This window comes from Medicago sativa, chromosome 7, assembly GCF_051527215.1.
Source record: "Medicago sativa cultivar Bolivia chromosome 7, Bolivia_mono, whole genome shotgun sequence".
Lineage (NCBI taxonomy): Eukaryota > Viridiplantae > Streptophyta > Magnoliopsida > Fabales > Fabaceae > Medicago > Medicago sativa.
In genome coordinates, this window is record NC_140755.1 from 51,227,564 (window position 1) to 51,237,001 (window position 9,438).

The window sequence follows — 9,438 nt, forward strand, 5'->3', positions numbered from 1 at the left end:
AATGCAAAAGAGATAATTAAATGTATGGACTCATGGATAAATTACATAAAACTAGAAAGTAAGAAATTACACTAATGTATAAAGTAATTAATCAAAATTTCATACGCAAACGTTACGACGATTAAAATATTTACCTCTATTTTTTTAAGGAAAAACTTTCATAAGCTCTTTGAAAGTTTTTTTGATTTTTAAAAGTTTAGGTGGGTTCGGCTCCGGTCACCACCAGGGTCAGGGCACGCCTCCGGGCCCAAAGGGCACTTATAGAGGTACTTACAGATCACCCACCAACACTGCCCTCACATCGGCAGAGGGAATCGAACACACAACCTTCTGCAAGGAAGTGGCCCGTTCCTTACCAACTGAGCCAACGTGTGTTGGTATAAGCTCTTTGAAAGTTATTATAATATTTATGTCATCAACAAATATAAAAAAATTAATTCCAAATATATTTTCATGATACAAAAGAACAAATTATGTGGAGCACCAATTATAAAAGTCGAATATGCAAAGACGTGACATAGATTACAATACCTCTAATTTATGTTTTGTGAGAACTCATTAGTCTTAAATTTTATAATCATCATAATTCATAATTCATCATCTTAACATGTATCACATAGATGATCATCTCGACTAGGGGTGTGCAAATGGGTTATCCAAACTGATCCATACTAGATTTATGGATACAGTTTGGATCAAAAATCTACTTTTACAAACAATTTGGATTTTTTTAAATCTGGTTTGATACAATTCAGTCCGGTTCAGTACTGGTTCATGGTACCTGAACCGGATTTTGTCCTGAACCGGTTTTCCATATGAACCGGTTTTTTTGCCCGAACCGGGTTTTTTTTGCCTGAACCAATTTGTTTTACTTAATTTTTTTTCATCCGATTTTGCAGACAGCAACTGTATCAATTGTTGATCATTGTTTTTACGTTGGTAATCCATCATTGCAAGAGGAGTATTCACTGCTCTTGAAATGGAGACTGCAAGAAATTGAATAACATGTGAATTCGACAATGGATTTGATACACAAACAAACATCTCAAGAATTGACAAAAGAAAGATTATAACAGTTCTTCATTTATTTCAGTCATTATATAGATCAATGAAGAAAGAATTGACAAAAGAAAACAACACACACAAAATTGAAAATTGCAACAGATCCATCTCATTTTTAACCCCCCATCAATCAAAATTCATATATAACAACAAAAAAAAATCGAACCATCAAGCAAAAACACATGAAAACACTGAAATCAAGTTAAATTTGCAAGAACAAAAAGGAAAGAGAATAGTTGTACCTGAAAGTGTGAAGAAAGAAGCTGAGTTGAAGAATTGTAGAAGAAGATGAAGCTAAGGCGAAATCGTAGAAGAAGCTGAGGCGAGCCGAAATCATAGAAACATGGAGGGTTTTGGAATCGCGTTCGATCAAAGCAGCAACATGTAGAATCGCTTTTGGAAATTGAGGAACGTTTTAGGGTTTGTGTTTTCAGATTGGAGGATTTGGGGGGTAAATGGGTAACCGACCCGTTTTAATGGATAACCGACCCGTTTTAATCTGGTTTAAAATGAACTGGATCAGGTCAAGTGAAAGTGGTTTGGGCTTTTCTAGTTTGGTTCACCATATTTTCAGTTTGGGTCAGCTGATCCAGTTTCTATGCACACCCCTAATCTCGACTATATCAATTCTTGATATTATTTTCTCAATTTCGCTACATCATGAGCAGATTCAAGGGGCAAACAATAGTTTTTTTTTTCTTTCCGTCCAACTTATACTTAGATCCAGTGGCGGAGCCAGAAATTTTATAGAGTCTGTGCAAAATTTTAACCGCAAATTCATATGTGACATAATATATAAATAGTCATAAATCAAAATAAAAGAGGCATGTCAGTTTGTCAACAAAAGTATAATTTGAAATAAGAGATGTGAAATATAACTTGCCAATAGTTTGCTAAATAAAATTAGGAGGTAAATGCCCTTTCTGAGACCTCTTTGCGATGAGCAGAATTTGCCCAATTTTTTTTAAAGTGGGTTAATGTACTATTGCATTGTGCCATTTATAAAGAAAGTAACCATTGAGCCAGGGCGAGTGTCCGGGGTCACTGGGCGGTGAAACCGCCCATATGCTTAGATCAAATAGATCTTATATATTTCAATTGTGAACAAAGATCTAGTTCTTCAAGAACTCAACCACAAACCTCTATACATCAACAATGAGCAAGGAAAATTATAATTTTTTTGCAATCCTTCAAGGATGCTTTATTATTAAATTTTAGTTCTTCAAGAACTATATCTCAAATCTTCATAAATTGTGATCAAGAAAATTTCTTATTTGAGCGATCCTTCAAAAAAATAATTATTTCTTGAAGAACTATATTTACACAAGATAATAATCATTCTTTACACAATCCTTTAGGAAGGGATGCTTCAAAAAATAAATAGTTCTTCGTGAACAATATTACACAAGATCTTCATTATAATCAAGAGTATTTCATTCATTACCCAATTCATTAATATAATCTTGGAACGTTTTTAGTGCTTAAACAATTCATTAATATTTAATCATAATTGATTTAACAAATGAATAATCCAAATTAATGGTAGTGGTTCTATGAAAACACACGATAATAATGATTAAAAATGGAGTATATGTCAATCACATTTCAGGAATGACTCTTAAAGAAAAGAAAACAGTGAAACCAGTGAATCTATCTATATATCAGAAGCAGGTGTAAATCATTTGGATTAGTGAGCAATGAGTATTAAGAAAAATCTTTCTAGACCTTTATCAATTTTTCCTATTGCTTTGCGCGTGACTGTTGAGGTAGGAAAATAATCCCTTAGCATATGAAATGGCAAAGATAGAACATAAATAACATACATGCATCACGTGAGTTAAATCTAGAATTAGGTGCTATTTTAATTCCAAAAATATATATATTCTTTTGGTTGTATGGTTTCATAAAATTCATAAAACTGAGTGAAGTTAAATACAATTGTAATATAATATCGGCTTATTCAATCATCTGGTCCCGTAACTTAATTGATTGTCTCAATTTGGTCCCCTAACTTTAATTTGTACCAATTTGGTCCCCTATGTTTTGCTTTGTTACTAGTTTTAGTCCTTTCTGTTAGTTTCTCTCAAAAAAACGTTAACTTATGTACCAATTTGGTCCTCGATGTTTTGCTCCGTTACTAGTTTTAGTCATTTCTGTTAACGTTTTTTTTTTTAGAGAAACTAACAGTAAGGACTAAAACTAGTAACAGAGCAAAACATAGAGGACCAAATTGGTACAAATTATAGTTAGGGGACCAAATTGAGACAATCAATTAAGTTAAGGGATCGGGTGATTGAAAGCCTATAATATCTCAAGACCGGCTAGATTATAGGTAGCTTAATAGACCATAAGGTTATGACACATGTTGATCAGAACATACATGACACAACAAGCAATACCAAGAACAAGAAAGAATCAATTTTGCAAAATATTGTACAACATAGAAGAGTAGAGAGAAAGAGATAAAGAGAGAACAATAGAGTATATTGTATTGATTCTCAAGTGTGTGTTTACATTGCAATATAGGTCATATTTATAGGACACAAATGTGGTAAGTTACAAGTATATGAAAAGTCTTAAGACTAAGTGCCAATAACAATGAATTATAGACATTCACTTATTGAAGTTAAGGAACATAGAAAGTCTTAGGAAAATGGACATCCATATCACATTAGTATTATTCATAACATCAATTTATTTAAAATCAATTATTATCTTTTTTTATAGGCCAAGAGATATGTGATGCATCAAGACGAGTTGGAAAGACTACTCTTATTCTATACCGCCTACTCATAATATGTTATTAAAAAAAAGGAAAATATACATAAAAGGGGGGGCAAACCAAAAACCTAAAATAAGATAAGACATAAAGAAAGAGAAATAAAAAATATATATATAAGAAAAGTAAAGAAAAATGGCCCTAGACAAGAAGGTGATGTTGCTCAACCGTCAAATAAAACATAAAGGAGACGTCGGTATCGTTAACACGAATTATATTTACTTCAAAATCAATTATGATCATCGCATAACCAAATGAAAACTACAAGTTGGTCCCATAACTTTCCAATCTATTACCAAATTGGCAAATTGCCATAGTGGAGGACCCATCTTCTTTCAATGCATCAACAGCAGCATCTCTCAACTCTTCAATCCTTTCCCTAATCACATTTCCTTCATCATCCAACATCAACCCTTTAACCACCTTAGCAATTTCATCTCTGCCAACTAATCCACCCTCATTGAACTTTAACCTCATTGCAGCCTTAACTCCATTACATAACAAAACAGCATTCATTTTTTGCTCAGCAAACAAAGGCCAAGCAATCATAGGCACACCCAACACAACACTCTCAAGCACTGAATTCCAACCACAATGAGTCAAAAATGCACCAATTGACCCGTGACTCAAAATTTGTGTTTGAGGTGCCCAATTAGGTACAACTAATCCTTGTCCTTTAGTTTTCTCTAAAAACCCTTTTGGTAAAAAATTTAAAGGGTCATCATCATTTTTAGCACCAAGATAAGCTTCATTTGATGAATCACTAGGCACTCTTAAAACCCATAAAAACTTTTGACCACTTAATTCCAACCCAAAAGCTAACTCATTAACTTGTTCTTGAGAAAGTGTTCCACCACTTCCAAATGAAACAAACAAAACAGAATTAGTACTTTGATTTTTCAACCACTTCAAACATTCTAAATCTGAATCTGAAACTTTTGTTTCATTGTTTGTCCCATCTTGAATAATGGGTCCCACAAGAAAAACAGAATCATTATGTTCTTCTAAGGCTTTCATTGTATTTTCCTCCATTTTCAAGAAACTGTTAACCAAAAACCCATCAGCAAGATTAAATCTATTGCAACGTTTGAGAATCAAATCATAAGCAAGACTAGACCGATCTTGAAAATGTTCAGGTAAATCAATTCCATGAATAGGAACACAACCTGGAACTTGAATAGCTTCATTGTGATCTCTAAATTCACATGAAATTTCTTCATGAAGTTTTGGAAAATGGATGAAAAGTGAGAGTGTCATTGCTGAAGGAGGGAAATATATGTAAGATAAAAGGTTAAATTCTTTTGCTACTTCGAGTGATTCGTTTGCAAACGGATCGGTGATTAAAGCAACAAGTGGTGGTGTTGTTGATGATGAACTAAGTGAAGAGATTGTGGTATGGAAAGATGGCATGGATTGTGATACTGCTAGTTGGATTTGGACTGCTGGAGAGAGATTTTGTGGGAGAGATTTTTTGTTGATTGGAGGGAGGAAAGTGTAGGTAATATTTGAAGGAAGAGATTTGAGTAGTGTGAGGGTTGTTGGGAGAGGTGAATCTATGGTAGGGAATATGATGGTTATGTGGAAGTGATTGTGGTGATGAATGAGTTTCTTGCAAAATTCTATGATGGAAGCTTGGTGGCTGAATGCTGGGATTGAAATTGCTGCTATATGAATTGTTTTGGCCATGGAATTGGAATTGGAATTGGATTTTGAGTGCAAAGTTTTTCAGGGTTATTATTGGTTTGGTGGATTTATGAATATGTGATGTGATATGATTCTATTTATGGCCTGTATGCAAGCCAAGTTTGACTAGGAGTTTTATATTATTTTAAGTAAAGCCAGGGTTGAAGATATTTTTAATTTGGTTGTACGGTGGGATTCCTCACCAATAAGTTCAGAGTTTTACCACTGTGCATATGAAAAAATAATTGTTAGGAGAGAACTATTCCTAAGTGTATGTTAAAAAGAATATTGTTTCTAGAGTTTCTATTGTTTAAGATGAAGTTTTGACACTGTAAAATTGTTGTTACGTGACTGAAATGTTATGCGTATAAATTTTAGAAACAACCACTTGTGTAAAAAAATAGGATGAAGTTACGTATAATACACCAAAATAATAAGATATTTTCGAATACTCTACCAGTGACGGATCCAGAAATTTAGACTAGCGGGGGCAAAATCGTGTATAGTAAATATTGTTCTCTACATGTCTTCTTACGATTTTCGTAGTTACCACAAGCAAGATAATGCTAACTTTAGAAATAAATACATCATTCGATAAACAATATATTACTTTCCAATTTCCACCAACGTTTTAAAAGATTACTAGCTAATTAATTTAATCTTATTAGAAAATTGTTCGCTATAAAATAGTTTCTTTAAAAAAATGCTGACAAGTGTCTTTAGAACATTGTTTAAAAAATCAAGAGTTCTTTTTGTGTAGAAAGAGATGCATTTAATACCCTTAAGAAAAACATGACCATAATTTTAAAGTTGATTATCAAACCCCATAAATTCCATAAAAAAGATCTCTCAAATGTGGGTATGATGTGTGGAGAGGATTTGATTTATTTTTCGCATCCACACTAATTCAGAAGCACCTTATTTCTTATTTGAAGCACCACTAATGTTGTATTTTTAAAAAACAAAATGACATCTTAATAAAGCCTTTTATAAGTTCTCCATTCATGAGACAAGGCCATCTTATTTATCATAAAAGTGTGTGTTTCTCAAACAGTGGGGGCAACTCAAAATATGTTGTGGGGGTAAAATATAAAAATCACTAATTATTAGTGATAAAATATTTGAAGAGTGGGGTCAGCAGCCCCCAATATGCTTGCAGTAGATCCGTGTCTGTACTCTACACATGCTAGAGTTTTAGTGCATCAGACTGTCTTTCCTTTTTATTTTCTATGAATTATAGTTTGCTATCGATGGCATTGCACACATAGTTGTATTGCATATAGGACAATGTCACACATGTGTCATCATACCTATTTTCTTATTTCTTTTCTTTTCATAAACCATTACTTCATTAAAAAATAATAATATTCCCTTCAATGAATAAACAACTTTAAAACATCCAGAGTCAATCATTTTAAGGTATCTTTTTGAATGGCAAGAACAAAATATTTAGTAGGATGCTGATTAAGCAGAGTTGGTGGTGTGGCAGGAATGCAAATAGCAGAATGCTGAGTATTATAATCATGATCTTGGTGTGCCATTCATTTTAGTAGCATATTTGAATTTGAGCATATTGCTAAACAAATTAACAAGCATGATGAGTGGCATGTTCTTGGTGAACAAACATGAAATTGAGAACAATAATTCATACAGGGGCGGATCCACTATAAGGTATGGTGTGGCAGTTGCCTCACCAAATTATTGCCAATATTTTTTTTTTAATTTAGCAGACCGAAAATATAATATATATTAAATAATTGGATAAGATTTCATAAATCAATGTGCAGCCCAGTGGTAGACTGTGCTTTAACTTTAGTCATGTCCATGGTTTAACTTCCAGCGCTCCCATTTTTAATTTTTTCTAAGAAAATCATATTTTAAGAAGAAAATCATAAAAAGTATGTTGGAAGCTATGAAGCCCCGGATACGAGATACGATACGGATACGATACTGCACCAATACGTCGATACGGAAAAATTTCAAAAATCAAGATACGATATGGCTGGGATACATTAATAAAAAAAATTATATAATTAAATGTACAATATAATTATAACCTTTTTTTAATATGCAAATATATTAACAAACAAAAGAAATCAGTCATAAGCTCGTAGCACATTAACATAAATATAAATAATATTGACGATTAAGAGAGTGATGATTAGTCAATTACATACACAATATATCATAAAAAGAGCACCATCAGTGCTATACTATATCCAAAAGGGACATAATACTATACTATATCGATAAAAAAAAAAAACTATATCCAAAAAAGAATACATCAGTACTCAAGAGTTAAGTTATTTTAGTTAACATTAATTGGGAACTATCGGGGCAGGTAGCGGTGTAAGATAATTATTAGATACTCTCCTGATACATATCGGGAAGTATCGGATAATTATTTTTTTAAAAAAATAAAATTTAATCTTCGGATACTCTCTTGATACGTATCGGGAAGTATCGGGCAGGTATCGGTGCAGGATACACAGGGGATACGATACGTCATCCATTTTGAAGTATCGGGACTTCACAGGTTGGAAGGGATTTGAACCTAAGGCATAGAGGTTAAACTGACTTGCTTTATCCATTTTGTTGTAGTTTTTTTTTTTTTATATATATATTGCATTACTAAGTAGTTTCTTTTATAATTTTGCCACACCAAACCATCATGTCTAGATCCGCCTCTGAATTCATAGTATATTTTTTGACAGATCACTTATCTTTTGCTGTCAATTTCAATAGCATGATACTTGTTTTTCATTATTTACTTGTACTGAAAGACAGCTTGCGCCCAGGGCCGGCCCAACATGACAAGAGGCCTAAAGCAAATTTTATAATGAGGCATCTTGGAATTAAAAAAAATAATAACACAATGCTTATTAAAAGCATAATAAATCAAGTTTTTTTGAATACAAGATTTGAACTTAGAACCAAAAGGATACTTGAGGCCTTAAAATTGACAAACTAAACTAGATAAATATTGATTATTAGTATGTCATATTATCTATTTATAGCTAAATTAACTTATTTTTAGGCCTATTTTTAACCCAAAATCTTGAAGCCTAAAGCCCTTGTTTGGGTGGCTTAACCCTTGGACCGGCCCTGCTTATGCCATTGTTTCTTTTATTTTTCAATAAATTTTCTCTGCCTTTCGAAAAAAGAAAGATGTGTTGTGGTATTTAAAAGTTAGAACATGTGAATTTAGCTAAATAGTTTCAAAGTTGATTTAAATTCTCTTTTATTTTTGAGTTTTTTTTTAAGGTTGCAGGACGATTAAGACGAAAGCACAGTTCAACAAGCGCTAAACCTATAATAGAACAAGTTTGCAAGCGAGAAATTGGTGAAAATAGGGTTTCGAAATCCACCAGAAATTGAGAAAAGTTATATGAAATTTTATTGAATAAAAAACTGCATCGTAGGCTACTGATGTTAAGCGTAAATAATAGGGAAATAACAAAATGAGTGAAAATTCAAACAGAAAACTAAACATAAAAATAATAAAATTCGGTCGAATTAATAAAATCCGGTTTTGGGTCTTCAAATAAATTCGGATGGCTAAAAATGCTCGTATGAGTTCTACTCGCGGGCCGATTCCCTTTTTGAAAAGGAATATTAATTAATAGTCAATCGGACACATCGGATGCCAAATCTATACTATTTCCATTGAGTCCTTCTTACACGTCACTTCGTCTTCAATAAGCGCAAGTAGTATTCCTATATTAGTTATAGGAAATATGAAGAAAAGTTGTACCATTCCAAAGTGCAATGGTATTGGAATATTGTTCTAAATTGTTGTTATGCTGAAATTTTTTATATTGTGGTAAAATGTAGTTGATGCTACAGACAATAATTGTCATTTCAATACCGTCAAGACCTAGAAAATGATGATACTACCTCCACAATTGTAGTTG

The 9,438-nt window shown here is 32.7% G+C and overlaps 1 pseudogene across 1 annotated transcript; it reads right to left on the bottom strand.

Moving 5' to 3' along the window:
* Positions 1-3,929: 3,929 nt before the first annotated feature.
* Positions 3,930-5,975, bottom strand: LOC146906557 (hydroquinone glucosyltransferase pseudogene; annotated as a pseudogene). The gene has a single exon (XR_015018944.1). The product of XR_015018944.1 is annotated as a hydroquinone glucosyltransferase pseudogene (transcript).
* Between the last annotated feature and the right edge of the window lie 3,463 nt (positions 5,976-9,438).